Source organism: Phoenix dactylifera, chromosome 7 (assembly GCF_051530095.1).
Source record: "Phoenix dactylifera cultivar Ajwa chromosome 7, Ajwa_hap1_PhDact_Kaust_v1.1, whole genome shotgun sequence".
Classification (NCBI taxonomy): domain Eukaryota; kingdom Viridiplantae; phylum Streptophyta; class Magnoliopsida; order Arecales; family Arecaceae; genus Phoenix; species Phoenix dactylifera.
In genome coordinates this window covers 9,469,555-9,486,280 of record NC_143196.1, presented here as the reverse complement: position 1 = coordinate 9,486,280, position 16,726 = coordinate 9,469,555, and positions in this window count along the sequence as shown.

The following is a 16,726-nucleotide window of genomic DNA, read 5'->3' as shown; positions in this document are numbered from 1 at the left end:
CTTCCATCCATGGAAGAGACATCCTCTGTACATACACGTGAACAAATAAGTTATTTCGAATCATGGGATGGACTTTACCATTATCTATATCTATCCCGAATCTACGGTCCATTTAGATCGGATCATGTTGGGTGCTTAATTGGGTGGAGTAAGTTGCCACCCCTACGTATTACGAGGAATATCTTGGCTCACAGTGTTTTTAGGAGAGTATTTTTTTGCATCCACTAAAATTCATAGTAAGAAAAAGTAATCTGGTGCATTTTTTTTTACAAAAAAAAATAAATGTAAATCGCTACTAACTAGTGGCTAGTAGCCATATTTTGTAGTTTTTAACTCCTTGTATAGCGGAATTGGACCATTTCATTTTTAACAGAGGCAAAATAATAATAATAATAATAAAGAAAATATTGCAAAAGGCAGGTCATTAGTGGCTCCACCTGTTCTCTCTTCCTTGCTTCTCTCGTTTCATCCCTCTTTCTAAAACGATGTTTAGAGGTAAGCTATTTTATTAAACTTCTGGCAGTATTTGTTGTCATGGAGACTAATTTAAAGTTGGTTTTGGCTTCGGAAAGATTTTTTTAGTAGCACCTATATTTGATTTTCTAGAGGAAGAAGAAATCAGCTCTCCCCTCAAGGATTTGCGAAACGCATTACCCATCCATAAGTACACGCTGGGATTCACAGTCGCCAACAGGTGTCTTCGAGGTTTAATCAGGTAAGTATTCATTCAATTTTTGTATGTTAAAAACCACCTCTAGGTAAATATATATAATCTACGGTAACCCAACAGCTATAAGCTCCAGGTAGACACCGACTAGCTTGGCCTGGAGTGTCACACTGTAGACCCAACTCCTGGGTCGGCCACATGAACTCTAGAGTGGTTCCCTATAGATCACTTATAGCACAACCCTTAATGAAGTGGCATCAAAATTTAGATTTATAATAGCTTAGGGTTGTGCCTAAAGTGATCTATAAAGCACCGCTCTAGGGTTTATATGGTTGTGTCATATGATTGATCTGAAAATTGGGTTTGCGGCGTGAGAGAAGTGGTATTAGAGCATAGATTTAAGATTACTAGGGACTTTGACATAGATGGTATCAAATTTAAGTTTAAAACCACTAGAAACTCTAAGTGGCATCAAAATTGAAGTTTATGATTGCTAAGGGTTGTACTAGACGTGATCTATAGGGCAGCGCTCTAAGGTTCATGTGGTCGTGTCACATGGCTAACTCGAGAGTTAAGTTTGGAGAGAAGAAGCATTGCAATCCTATTATTGAAGATAATAGATAGTTGAGCTTTGCATTAGGCCTTTCAGATTTTCCAAGTTTTTCCATGCATAATTTCATGGTCTCTTGTTCTTTCTATTATTGTTTATCATTATCGCATTTGATAAAAGTCACTCTGATCTAAAAACTAGTTGAATGCAATGCTGGCAACTACGAAATAACTGGTTTCTTTTTTATTCTCGAGAAAAGAAATATGATGGTGGGAAGCTTTTTCTTTACTAGAAAAGCAAAACCAAATCCAGGTCTCTTGTATTAGAACAAGAGACTTCATCATATCAGCGGGTAGGCACCCTACAAGTAATCCCTATCCTTTGGCTATCTTTCTTCCATACTTCTAAAATACCAGGACTAAAAACAATCTGAAATCGATTATGGCACTAGAATATTGCAAATTAGGAAAAGAAGATCCTCTTAACCTTCACGTACTGCTCTTACGCTGTACATTTGCACCAATTGAAAGAGTAGATGCCCTACAAGCCAATCGCAATATGTATTGCGAAAGGTTTTTTCTTTTGATTTGTCCAAATCATGTACATGACATTTAAATATGAATAAAGGCGTTATGTTTTATCATATGCTGTTGATTATATTTATGATAAACTCCTTAGATTAGGGCAATGGTTTTAAGACTATGATGAGATCATACTAGTGAGACTTAAAATCCTAAAATCCTAATCTTAAATATTTCCAGTCATTGGTACATTTGAGTCTGGGATCAATGATTATCGGAAAGACTGGCATGTCTTATGTATGCTCGATGCAGAGGATGATTGATCTCACAATCATTTGTGTGGAGACACTAATACAAAGATGTGGGTGCTCATTAGAGGAATGAGTTCACTGAATTGACCTACAAAGAGAAATCTTATGAAGTCTTACTTACATGTCAAAAGATGATTCTCTTAGTGGGAGTTGTGCAACTGATCCTATGACCTGAGATCACCATGGTATCTTGTGCACATGAACCCATATTTTGGTTTACACTCATTCATGACAATAAGTTATGTACGAGGTCTTCTGGATATGGTGAATTGTGTACGAAGATTATGAGTAGGTCAACAAGAAATTAATCACTTCTAGTAAGAGAAGATAGCATCCTATTTATTCTAATCATATGATAATTCAGGAAACCTTTGATCAAAGTAGAATGAAAATTAGAAAGAGTTTCTAATGTTTCATTATTTGAATTATCATTAAAAGATTGAGAAAAATATGAATATGAAATTGAGTTTGACATATATTCATACTCATATGCATTTTTGGGATGCAGTTTGATTAAAGGATTGAATTGCATGGTAACTTGCCACTGAAGGATATTTTTGGTATTTCCACCAAATTCCATATTTTCCGGGTAGACATGACACGTTGCTAGACGTCAATCTTGTTTTATAGGTTTGATCAAATTAAAGAGTTAATTCGATCACCAATTAGAAAGGATTCTAATTGTTAAGTTCGGGTTCGCGCAGTTTGGACTTAAATCGATTAGAAGAGTTCTAATCAAGTTGGGTCAACTCGCACTCACACCTATTGCTGGCTAAGTATGGAACCCAATGGGTCACACACAAGAAAACTTATCAAGGGTCTAATTGGATTAGATCATGTTTGCAAGATAAACATCCTAGCAGGTGTTGCAAACCTTAGCTCCTAATTCGAATTGGATTCGAATCTGATTCGAATTGGATTCGAATCTGATTCTTAATTGATCTAATTTGATTAGATCATATTCTAATATGGGTTAGCCAAGAGTTGGCACCTAATTGGCTTGGTTTGAGTCTAATTGGATTACATTTAATAAATCATTCAATCTAGACCGTTAGATCTTGATCTACCGTTGGATGAAGACATAATGGAGAGTTGGTTTAACCCAATTGGATTGGGTTAGAGAATGGCTACCATAATTGACCATTGGATCTTAATCCCACCATTGGATGAAGACATAATGGGTCAAGTAAATGGCGCCTTGCATTGGAGCCCTTGGATCATCATCATGAAAGATCAAGAGGTGAGGCGTGATGGACATGTGATTAGCATGTGATGTTGACTTGGTCAAAATATGGCACCACATGAAAGGACATATCATTTGATACACCTCTTCACTTGATCTGCACCTCCTCTTATTTGATATGGCCCTTAGATGATGTCCTTTCATGAAAGGATGTGTGGATGGGATGCATCCCTTGGAGATGCATCCCTACACCTATTATAAATAGGCTAGCACTCCATGGGTTTCATCATTCCAACTCCACCCCACTCCTCTCTTCTTTCTTTCTTACATTAGTTTCTTTCTTTCTAGCATTGCTTCTAGTGTGTCCTAAGCCAAGACAAGGTGGTCTTCTTTAGGACAAAAGGATTAGAAGTGATTTTAGAAGGTTAAAGAAAAATAGAAAGAAAGGAAAGCAAGCCATTAGAGTTCTTTAAGAATTCTGCATTAAGGATCAAAGTCTTTGGAGCTTAAGACTTAAATCAAGTTTTCGTGTGGATCAACGTTGGAGGGTGAACACTTGGGCACCTAGTGGAAATTCTGCATATTGGATTAGCGTTAGAGGTATTCTTCTATTTCTGCATTTATATTATATTATTTGATTGCTTTCATTAAGGTGATCTTGGCTTATAAGGATTTTATGTTAAGAAACTTTATCAAGAAATTTTTAAAATTCCTAACTTCCGCTGCGCATTATAACATGCTAAAACTCTTCAAGTGGTATCAGAGCCATCCTTAATTGGTTCAATCAAATAATTATGTATGATGTATGATTATTAATTTACTATGAGATAGTAATGTCATATGCTTAGAGAAATGCTGAAATGTATGATTAATATATGATATGTTATGTAATAAAATATCATGATATGAAATTTTTCATATGAAAATATGTTGAAGCATGTTAATTAATTGCTTATGATTTATATATGCTATGAGATAGCCATGATGCATAATAGTTTATTTTAGACATGTTAAATGTATGTTACAATTAAAGAATGTGCTAGAGACTAGTAAGCCCTCAATAAAAATTATATTAAGTCATAGTGTTGAAAAACTTTGAGCTAACCCATTCTAGAACAATTAATCTAATTGGTGTCTAAGGAAAGCACTAAAGGTGGTTACTTAATTAGGACCTTACTCTCCGAGTAAGGGGAGCCTCCCACCTGCTTACCTGGCCAATTGTTTGATTGCCTATTATGGATAAGCTTAATATTGATATAACACTATTGATAGCCTTCCTTCATGCCTCGATATTATTATGTCAAGATCCATGCTAGTTTGTTGTGCTAACACAAGACTTGCAATGGAGACTGATGTTATACTGTCTTGGTGCATTAAGATGCTTATGGCATATTTTAATATATTGTCTTGTTGTGCAACCACAAGGGCAATATTATTCGAATATGACTATATGGAAATGAAGGGTTTGACTTAACTAAAATATTATTGTTTGTTGTGCTAACACAAGGCAATAAGTATTTTAAGAGGACAAGATAAAGTTGAGAATTGCATGAGATGCAATTGGAAAGAGTTTCCTACCTTTGAACTCATAAGAGTTTGTTGTGTAAACACAAGGCTTTTTATGATGAATTAGGATCTCAACCCTACTAAGAAAAATTATATTTTCACGTTTATCATAGGAGAGGGCTATGATATTCGATAAAAATAGTAGGAGACAAATTAGATTAAAGTCCTTATCTAGTTGCAAACATGTCATCATGATTGGTCTGCTTATATTAGTTTTGTTTTGCATATGTAGAATTATTAAATGGCTTCTTCACTTTCACTAAGAGGCATCTTAGATGCCAACAAGTTGACCGGACCAAACTATGTGGACTGGTTGAGGAATTTAAAGATAGTACTCACTCAGGAGAAAATTTCCTATATACTTGAAACCCCTGATCTTGGAGATCTAGGGGATGATGCTACAGAAGAGGAGGTTGCCACACATAAGATGTGGAAAAATGACAGTGTGACTGTCAAATGTATCATACTTGCCTCTATGAACAATGAATTACAGAGGCAATATGAAGGCATGGATACTCAATCCATACTTCTCAATTTAAAAGAGTTGTATGGAGAACAAAGCAGGACTGCTAGGTATGAGATATCTAAGCAGTTGTTCCGTGCTAGAATGAATGAAGGAACTCCAGTGCAAAACCATGTTCTTATGGTTATAGACTTGATCACCAGATTAAGTCAATTAGGTTTTGCTATGGATAGTGAGCTCAGTCAGGATTTGATCCTGCAATCACTGCCTGATTCATTCTCTCAGTTTGTTGTGAACTTTCACATGAACAAGCTGAACACCTCCCTGCCCGAGCTGTTAAATATGCTCAAAACAGCTGAAGGGCATATTAAGAAGGATAAAGGTCCACTCCTTCTTATAAATAGCACCTCTATGAGAAAATCGGGAAATAAGGGTTCTAAGAAACGATTGAACCCCAAGAGTAGCATCAAAAAGAAAAAAGGAAAGAAAAACTCCGGATCAAGTACCTGTTTTCATTGCGGCAAAGCTGGCCACTGGAAAAGAAATTGCAAGAGTTTTCTTGCAAGTATGAAGACCGATGCAAGAGTTGCATCAAAAGGTATGTTTATGTTACATGCCAACTTGTCATTAAGTTCTTCAAATTCAAATTCATGGGTATTGGATACCGGCTGTGGTTTTCACATTTGCAAATCTTTGCATGGACTACAGAAAATTAAAATTTTGAAGAAAGGTGACTTCGAGCTGTATGGCGCTGGAGGAGAGTCCATCCAGGCTGAAGCTGTTGGAACCTACAACTTGGAATTGCCTTCGGAAAAGCTCCTACAATTAGAAAATTGTTATTATATGCCCAAAATTATTAGAAATGTAATTTCCATTCCTTTGTTGTTAAAGAAAGGTTTTGAAATTAATGGAAAGGGCAATGGTTGCTCTATTTATTTTTCTAATAAGCATCTTTGCAATGGCATTATGGAAAATGGTCTTCTAGTTTTATTACTTAATGACAATGTCTTTCATATTAATAAAAGCAATAAAAGAAAGAGAGAGGAAGTGAATAATACCCTCCTTTGGCATTGCCGACTTGGTCACATAAGTGAATCAAGAATCAACAAGTTATACAAAGAAGAGTTCTTTGATCCTTATGATTATGAATCATTAGGAACTTGTGAATCTTGTCTTATGGAAAAAATGACCAAGTCTCCATTCACTGAACATGGAGAAAGGGCAAGTGAGTTATTAGGACTTATACATACAGATGTATGTGGTCCTATGACAACTCCAGCTAGAGGTGGATACTCTTACTTCATCACATTCACTGATGATTTATCAAGGTTCGGATTTGTGTATCTTATAAAACATAAATACGAAGCCTTTGATAAGTTTAAAGAGTATCAAAATATGGTTGAAAAACAAACCGGAAAGTGTATTAAAATCCTTCGATCTGATCGAGGAGGTGAATACCTTTCTAGTGAATTTTTAAATCATCTTAAAGAAAAGGGCATTCTCTCTGAATGGACACCTCCGTATACGCCACAACTAAATGGTGTAGCTGGAGGAATCGTACTCTATTAGATATGGTAAGGTCCATGATGTGCTTTACAGATCTTCCTATTTCCTTCTGGGGTTATGCCTTAGAAACTGCTACATATGTGCTAAACAGGATACCTTCAAAATCTGTATCTAGTACTCCATATGAGATATGGAGAGGTAGAAAGCCCAATCTTAAATATTTTAAAATATGGGGCTTCCAAGCATATGTCAAAAGAAATTTTGGACATAAGCTAAGTGCTAGATCAGATAAATGTACATTTATAGGTTATTCCAAAGAAAGTATTGGATATCTCTTCTATCACCCTACTGAACAAAAGGTATTTGTTAGTAGGCATGCCACTTTCTTAGAAAAAGAGTTTATCTTAGAAAAGGGCAGTGAAAGAAGAATTGAACTTAATGAAGTTCAAGACCTACAAATAGAAACACAAGAAATTCTTCAACCAGATGTACCTATTGATGAAGTACAACCACAACACACATCTCCTCTCCAAAGGTCAGATAGAGTGCGAAATGCACCTAAGAGGTATGGGTTTATCATTGAGAATGATGAAGCCCACATCATCGAAAATGATGATCCTCTGACCTATTCGGAAGCTATCATGAGTAATGACTCTAACAAATGGTTAGAAGCTATGAAATCCGAAATAGACTCTATGTATACCAACCAAGTATGGACTTTGGTTGATGCACCAGAAGGTGTAAACCCTATAGGTTGCAAATGGGTCTATAAGAAGAAGATTGGAGCAGATGGCCAAGTAGAAACCTACAAGGCTAGATTGGTGGCAAAAGGTTTCAGGCAAAAGCAAGGAATTGACTATGATGAAACTTTTTCACCAGTTGCCATGCTTAAATCTATTCGGATTTTGCTTGCAATAGCTGCATACTATGATTATGAAATTTGGCAGATGGATGTCAAAACCGCCTTCCTTAATGGTTATCTTGAGGAAGAGGTTTACATGACACAGCCAGAAGGATTTGTCTCAAGTGGGAGAGCAAATCAAGTATGCAAGCTTAAGAGATCCATTTATGGATTAAAGCAAGCATCGAGGAGTTGGAACATCCGTTTTGATACAACAATTAAAGAGTTTGGTTTTATCAAAAATGTGGATGAACCATGTGTGTACAAGAAGACTAGTGGGAGTGCCGTTGTCTTCTTAATATTGTATGTAGATGACATACTAATCATTGGAAATGATATTCCAATGTTACAATCGGTCAAGACTTGGCTATCAAAAAGCTTTTCCATGAAGGACTTGGGAGAAGCATCCTATATACTTGGTATAAAGATCTATAGGGATAGATCTAAAAGGATGCTAGGCTTGTCCCAGTCTAAGTACATAGATCGTGTGCTAAAAAGATTCAGCATGGAAGGAAGTAAAAGAGGTTACTTACCTATGAGTCATGGCATACGTCTCTCTAAGAAAATGTCTCCTAGGACATCTGAAGAGAGGAATAGAATGAATTCTATTCCTTATGCTTCGGCAGTAGGATCAATTATGTATGCTATGCTATATACTAGGCCTGATGTTGCTTATGCCTTAGGCATAACAAGCAGATTCCAGGCTGATCCAGGAGAAAATCATTGGATAGCTGTGAAAAATATTCTTAAGTACTTAAGAAGGACTAAAGATATTTTTCTAGTTTATGAAGGATCTGAGTTGAAACTAGAAGGATTTTCTGATTCTAGTTTTCAATCAGACCCAGATGATAGCAAGTCCACTTCAGGGTATGTCTTTACCCTAAATGGTGGTGCAGTGAGCTGGAAGAGTTCCAAGCAGCAAACTGTAGCTGACTCAACTACTGAGGTAGAATACATCGCTGTAAGTGAAGCCGCTAAGGAAGCTGTCTGGATGAAGAAGTTCATCGCTGAGTTGGGAGTAGTTCCTGAGATTGCTGGACCAGTTTCAGTTTATTGTGACAACACTGGAGCTGTTGCTCAAGCAAAGGAACCAAGATCTCATCACAAATCCAAGCACATTCTAAGACGCTTCCACCTCGTTCGAGAGATCGTCGAGAGACAAGACATAGTCATTGAACGAGTAGACACAAAGAACAACTTAGCAGACCCGTTCACTAAAGCTCTACCACAACAGCAGTTCGATCGCCACCTCGATTGTATGGGGATAAAATATAAGAGCGATTGGCTTTAGTGCAAGTGGGAGATTGAAATAGTAGATGCCCTACAAGCCAATCACAATATGTATTGCGAAAGGTTTTTTCTTTTGATTTGTCCAAATCATGTACATGACATTTAAATATGAATAAAGGCGTTATGTTTTATCATATGCTGTTGATTATATTTATGATAAACTCCTTAGATTAGGGCAATGGTTTTAAGACTATGATGAGATCATACTAGTGAGACTTAAAATCCTAAAATCCTAATCTTAAATATTCCCAGTCATTGGTACATTGAGTCGGGGATCAATGATTACCGGAAAGACTGGCATGTCTTATGTATGCTCGATGCAGAGGATGATTGATCTCACAATCATTTGTGTGGAGACACTAATACAAAGATGTGGGTGCTCATTAGAGGAATGAGTTCACTGAATTGACCTACAAAGAGAAATCTTATGAAGTCTTACTTACATGTCAAAAGATGATTCTCTTAGTGGGAGTTGTGCAACTGATCCTATGACCTGAGATCACCATGGTATCTTGTGCACATGAACCCATATTTTGGTTTACACTCATTCATGACAATAAGTTATGTACGATGTCTTCTGGATATGGTGAATTGTGTACGAAGATTATGAGTAGGTCAACAAGGAATTAATCACTTCTAGTAAGAGAAGATAGCATCCTATTTATTCTAATCATATGATAATTCAGGAAACCTTTGATCAAAGTAGAATGAAAATTAGAAAGAGTTTCTAATATTTCATTATTTGAATTATCATTAAAAGATTGAGAAAAATATGAATATGAAATTGAGTTTGACATATATTCATACTCATATGCATTTTTGGGATGCAGTTTGATTAAAGGATTGAATTGCATGGTAACTTGCCACTGAAGGATATTTTTGGTATTTCCACCAAATTCCATATTTTTCGGGTAGACATGACACGTTGCTAGACGTCAATCTTGTTTTATAGGTTTGATCAAATTAAAGAGTTAATTCGATCACCAATTAGAAAGGATTCTAATTGTTAAGTTCGGGTTCGCGCAGTTTGGACTTAAATCGATTAGAAGAGTTCTAATCAAGTTGGGTCAACTCGCACTCACACCTATTGCTGGCTAAGTATGGAACACAATGGGTCAGACACAAGAAAACTTATCAAGGGTCTAATTGGATTAGATCATGTTTGCAAGATAAACATCCTAGCAGGTGTTGCAAACCTTAGCTCCTAATTCGAATTGGATTCGAATCTGATTCGAATTGGATTCGAATCTGATTCTTAATTGATCTAATTTGATTAGATCATATTCTAATATGGGTTAGCCAAGAGTTGGCACCTAATTGGCTTGGTTTGAGTCTAATTGGATTACATTTAATAAATCATTCAATCTAGACCGTTAGATCTTGATCTACCGTTGGATGAAGACATAATGGAGAGTTGGTTTAACCCAATTGGATTGGGTTAGAGAATGGCTACCATAATTGACCATTGGATCTTAATCCCACCATTGGATGAAGACATAATGGGTCAAGTAAATGGCACCTTGCATTGGAGCCCTTGGATCATCATCATGAAAGATCAAGAGGTGAGGCGTGATGGACATGTGATTAGCATGTGATGTTGACTTGGTCAAAATATGGCACCACATGAAAGGACATATCATTTGATACACCTCCTCACTTGATCTGCACCTCCTCTTATTTGATATGGCCCTTAGATGATGTCCTTTCATGAAAGGATGTGTGGATGGGATGCATCCCTTGGAGATGCATCCCTACACCTATTATAAATAGGCTAGCACTCCATGGGTTTCATCATTCCAACTCCACCCCACTCCTCTCTTCTTTCTTTCTTACATTAGTTTCTTTCTTTCTAGCATTGCTTCTAGTGTGTCCTAAGCCAAGACAAGGTGGTCTTCTTTAGGACAAAAGGATTAGAAGTGATTTTAGAAGGTTAAAGAAAAATAGAAAGAAAGGAAAGCAAGCCATTAGAGTTCTTTAAGAATTCTGCATTAAGGATCAAAGTCTTTGGAGCTTAAGACTTAAATCAAGTTTTCGTGTGGATCAACGTTGGAGGGTGAACACTTGGGCACCTAGTGGAAATTCTGCATATTGGATTAGCGTTAGAGGTATTGTTCTATTTCTGCATTTATATTATATTATTTGATTGCTTTCATTAAGGTGATCTTGGCTTATAAGGGTTTTATGTTAAGGAACTTTATCAAGAAATTTTTAAAATTCCTAACTTCCGCTGCGCATTATAACATGCTAAAACCCTTCACCAATCTGGCCCATGTCAGCAAAGCTATATAGCTATGCTAAAATATGACACAGCAAGCCAAACAAAGCTAGTCATCCTGCCTAAATGCAATTTGTTCAGATAGAGAGAGTTCTGAATTACTAGGCACCAACCTTGACTCTTAACTTGGTGATTGCTCCAACCTCCAAACAGCAGTAAGGATCGAAGATGATTATCGTAGACTAAAATAGATAATCAACAACAGACGACAGAGCTATAAAATATGAGAGAAAAATGTTGGAAAAAGAGTGGGAAATGGCTTCACCGTAGAGCAGTAGGCGACTATAAATCTATCTTTCAAACAATTATTGCCTCCCTCTAGTTTGCAATAGGGATAACCACAGCAATATTGTTTTCAGGATACAAGACTGCTCTGTTTCGAATTACAGATTACAAAAACTGGAATTCGAACTGAACCAGAGATCAAAGTAACAGCAATAGATAGAAAAAATAATAATAATATCTCCCCTGTTTTGAATGAGAAGGGTGTCTTTTATGGAGTGTAAAGGTTGTGAAAACTACCTGGCACCTCTTGGAGTGAAACTGCATTAATGCGGTTAGAGTTGTAACTGCTTTGCACCTATTGCGGCACCCAACTGGTAGTATATTCATTTCAAGCAAATCTTATTTTAAAATAAAAATCCAACAATCCCCCACTTATTTTAAAATAAATTAGCTGTGACACAGGATGTTGATACATAAATGAAAGTACTTTTAGAGTTTGAACTTCCACGTAGAGCAAAACTCTCAAAGTTACATCAGTATGCTTGTAGACATGAAGTCCTTGAACTAACGTACTTTATGATACTAACGTACTTTATGATACAACCGGAGAATCTGCACATACCAACACCATAATCTCTATTGTTCTTCTCAGCCGCACGTTGATGGCCATGCACGTTATCTCGACTTCATGACTGCTATAGGTGGTTGACCAAACCCCGACAAAAGCGGCCTGACTTTACACTCACATAGGTGAATTCTTCTAGGTGTTCCTGTAGATAATTACACCTTTTATGCGAACCCATTAAGAGTTAAACTCAACCTTTCCATTTTATTACAGGATTAGCACTTACTATTCATTTCTGCATGGGTCTTCAAGAAGTGCTACAACTATCACCCTCAAGACCTGTTCTTGCCCTTTGAACCTAGAGCATAGGTAGGGTTGCCATCTTTTGGTGGTCTTATTCCAATGGTCGTAGACCCATTTCAAAACAAGTTTTGCGAATCAGATTCTTGTTTAGGCCTTTTGTTAAAGGATCTGCCAAGTTCGTACATGATTTAACGTAGTCAATTGTGATTATTTCTTCTTCTAATAATTGTCTTATAGTATTGTGTCTAAGACTTATGTGTCTTGACTTTCCATTATAAGACTTGCTATATATCCTTGATAATGTGGCTTGACTATCATAATGCATTGAAATTGGAGGCATCAGACTTGGCCATATTGGCAAGTCTATTAAAAGGTTTCTCAACCACTCAGCCTCTTTTCCAGCTGCTCCCAAGGCCACTAACTCGGACTCCATAGTAGAGTGAGTTATGCAAGTCTGTTTCTTGGATCCCCAAGAAATAGCAGCTCCACCAAGAGTGAATATCCATCCACTTGTAGATTTAGATCCATCATCTACGCAATTCCTGTTAGCATCACTATATCCTTCTATTACAGAAGGACTTCCTCCATAGTACAGTGCGTAGGATCTAGTTCCTTTCAAATAACCCAATACAATGGAAATTGCTTTCCAATGCTCAATGCTTGGATAGCTTGTGTATCTACTCAATTTGCCCACAGCAAATGCTATGCCTGGCCGAGTACAATGCATTGCATACATTAAACTTCCAATTACTCTTGAGTATTCAAGTTGAGACACACATCGATCTTTATTCATCTCAAGCTTCAAATTGGGATTATAAGGAACTCTCGAAACTTTATCAAACAAATAAGAAAATTTGCTCAGAACTTTATCAATGTAATGACATTGAGATATTGCATATGCCCCATCAATTTGGTGTATTTTAATACCAAGAATAGTATTTGCAATACCCATATCTTTCTTATCAAAATGTGATGACAAAAAATCTTTAGTGATTTTAATGCACGAATCACTCTTGCTAAAAATTAGCATGTCATCCACATACAAGCATATTATCACAATATTATGAACAACCATCTTAGAATCGATGCACTTATCTGATTCATTTAGTTGAAAACCATCGGATAATATAATATTGTCGAACCTCTCATGCCACTGCTTAGGAGCTTGCTTTAGACCATACAATGATCTAATTAGTTTGCATACTTTCTTTTCTTGACCAGGTATTATGAAACCTTCTGGTTGTTCCATATATACTTCTTCTTCCAAAATTTCATTTAGGAATGCTGTTTTTACGTCCATTTGATGGATTTTGAAGTCACATATGGAGGCTAATGAAATAAGAGTTCTAATAGAAGATATCCTAGCCATAGGAGCATAGGTATCAAAATAATCAATGCCCTTTGATTGTCTAAATCCTTTGGCTACTAATCTAGCCTTATACTTGTCAATGGATCCATCAGGTCTTAACTTTTTTTTTAAAAATCCATTTACATCCAATAGGTTTAGAACATGAAGGTAAGTCTACTAGCTTCCATGTATTATTTGATAGAATGGACTCCATTTCATCATTAATAGCTTCCTTCCAAAAGTTAGCATCTCTTGATTTTATTGCTTCATCAAATGTAGTAGGATTATTTTCCATATGACAACAAACACCATATTCATTCAAAACACAATCAGATCTACCTTCTAGAAGATATGTCATAAAATCAGGACCAAACCTCTTTGCTTTTTTAATTCTCTTGGACTTTCTGATTTCCAAGTTCTCATCATTCTCCAAAGCATAATTTCCTAAAGAAATTTCTTTAATATATAAATCTGGATCTAAAGATTTGGACACTTTGAAGGACATTTTCAAAGAATTCAGCATCTCTAGATTCAATAATAGTATTTTGAGTCCATATCTAGAAAACGATATGCTTTTCTATTTAAGGCATATCCTAAAAAAGCACATTTAGTAGTTCTTGGTCCTAATTTTGATCTTTTAAGATCAGGCAACCTAACATAGGCTAGGCACCCCCACAATTTAAAATAACCCAAATTTATTTTTCGTTTAAACCAAAATTCGTAAGGTGATTTTAAACTTTTCTTAGAAGGTATTCTATTTAGGATATGTGTGGCTGACAAAATTGCCTCACCCCAAAGATCATTAGGTAAACCAGAATGATCTAACATGGCATTGACCATATCCATTAGGGTCCTATTCTTTCATTCAACCACACCATTCTGTTGTGGTGTATATGGGGCTGTCCTTTGATGCAAGATACCATTATGTTCACAAAATGCATCAAATTCATTATTAAAGTATTCCCCCCCTCTATCACTTCTTAACATTTTAATTTTGCATTCAAGGAGGTTCTCAACTTCTGCTTTGTACAACTTAAACTGATCCAATGCTTCATCTTTTGTTCTAAGCAAATAAACATAAGCATATTTCGAAAGGTCATCAATGAAAGTGATAAAATATCTTTTACCACTGCTTGTCAATTTGTTATTCAAATCACATACATCTGAATGTACTAATTCAAGTAAATTTGAGGAAATCAATTTACATTTGGAAAAGATTTTCTGGTTAATTTGGTTTTAACACAAGTTTCACACTTGCTTTTGTCATTTTGCAAATTAGAAGGCAACAAATCCAATTTAATCATACGTTGCACAGAATCATAATTCATATGACCTAGTCTAGCATGTCATAATGATAAAGACTCAACAATATAAGCAGAAATATTTTCATTTATCAAATTCAGTTTGAACATACCATTGTCAGCATACCCTTTGCCAACAAACACACCCTTCTTACTAAGTACAAATTAATCAGACTCAAAAACAAGTTTCAAATCATACTTTGACAAAAGACCACCAGACACTAAGTTCTTTCTAATTTCTGGGGCATGATACACATCCTGCAGAGTTACAATTTTGCCTGAAGTGAACTTTAATTCTACAGTCCCTTTTCCAACTACTTTCGCAGTGGAAGAATTTCCCATATAGAGTACGAACCCCCTCCCCTTCCTTAGGCTATGGAACGTTACCCCCCCAAAGCCCCCCTCGGGAGGGAATAGGAGGTAATTTAACTAGACGAAAGACCGGGGGGCCCACCCCCCGAACCCCCGGTGTTCTCAAACGGCGAAGCCTTACCGCTTCCGGTTTTGAATCCAATCCCTAATTAGTTCAGAGATCTTCCTTTCCTCCCATGCCGAGCGATCTCGTCTCTCATTTTCTCATACTTCTTGAAGAGATTTTTGTCTCCACAGATGTGACGAGTTGCACCTGTATCCACCCACCAACCAGTTTGGTTGACCACCATGTTTACTTCAGATACTACAGCAACAAGTTTTTCTTCAACATTGTTGGTTTGCTCCTTTTTATTAAGAAGTCTACACTCATGTTTGAAGTGTCCTTGCTTCTTGCAGTAATGACATTTTCTTTTTCTAAAATTGCTCCTTTTATTCTTTCCTTTAGAAGAATTCTGCAACCATGGTTCCTTACCCTTCGGGTTGTATGTTTCAACAACATGAGCAAACTTTGTCATTTCTGCATTCTCCTCAAGTTTGTCCCGAAGTCTCGACTCTTCTTCAATTCGAAGTTGCCTTTGAAAAGTCTCAAGAGTGTAATTGTCACTCTTTCTCTTAAGAGACTTGCGGTAATTTTTCCAACTTGGTGGTAACTTGGCAATAATTGCACCCACTTGGAGTTTTTCATCAACCGGGATGCCCTCAGATTTCATTTGTTGAACAATAAGTTGTAAGTCATGAACTTGGTTTAGTATAGGCATATTGTCAAACATTTTGAAATCAAAATAACTACTTACAAGGTAGCTTTTGTTGCTAGAACCCTCTGTTTTGTACTTAGTCTCTAACGCCTCCCATATCTCCTTGGCAGACTTCATTGGTGCATACATATCGAATAAGGAATCAGTGAGGGAATTGAGGATATTACCACGACAGAAGAAATTATCCTCATCCCATTTCTTTTTAACTGCAAGTTGCTCTTCTGTGGGGTTTTCTGTTGGAACCGTAGGACAGGGGTTCTCTAGAACATATTTAACCTTCAATGTGGTCAAAATAAATTCCATCTTCTCCTTCCATCTGTTGTAGTTGTTACCATCAAAACCATCCAGTTTGAATAAGTCTTGTGATACAACATTCAAAGATGTGATTGTTGAACTTGTGGACGCCATCGAACTTGAATAATTGTTTGAAACATTGTTGGAAAAAGAGTGGAATATGGCTTCACCGTAGAGCAGTAGGCGACTGTAAATCTATCTTTCAAACAATTATTGCCTCCCTCTAGTTTGCAATAGTAATAACCACAGCAATATTGTTTTCAGGATATAAGACTGCTATGTTTCGAATTACAGATTGCAAAAACTGGAATTCGAACTGAACCAGAGATC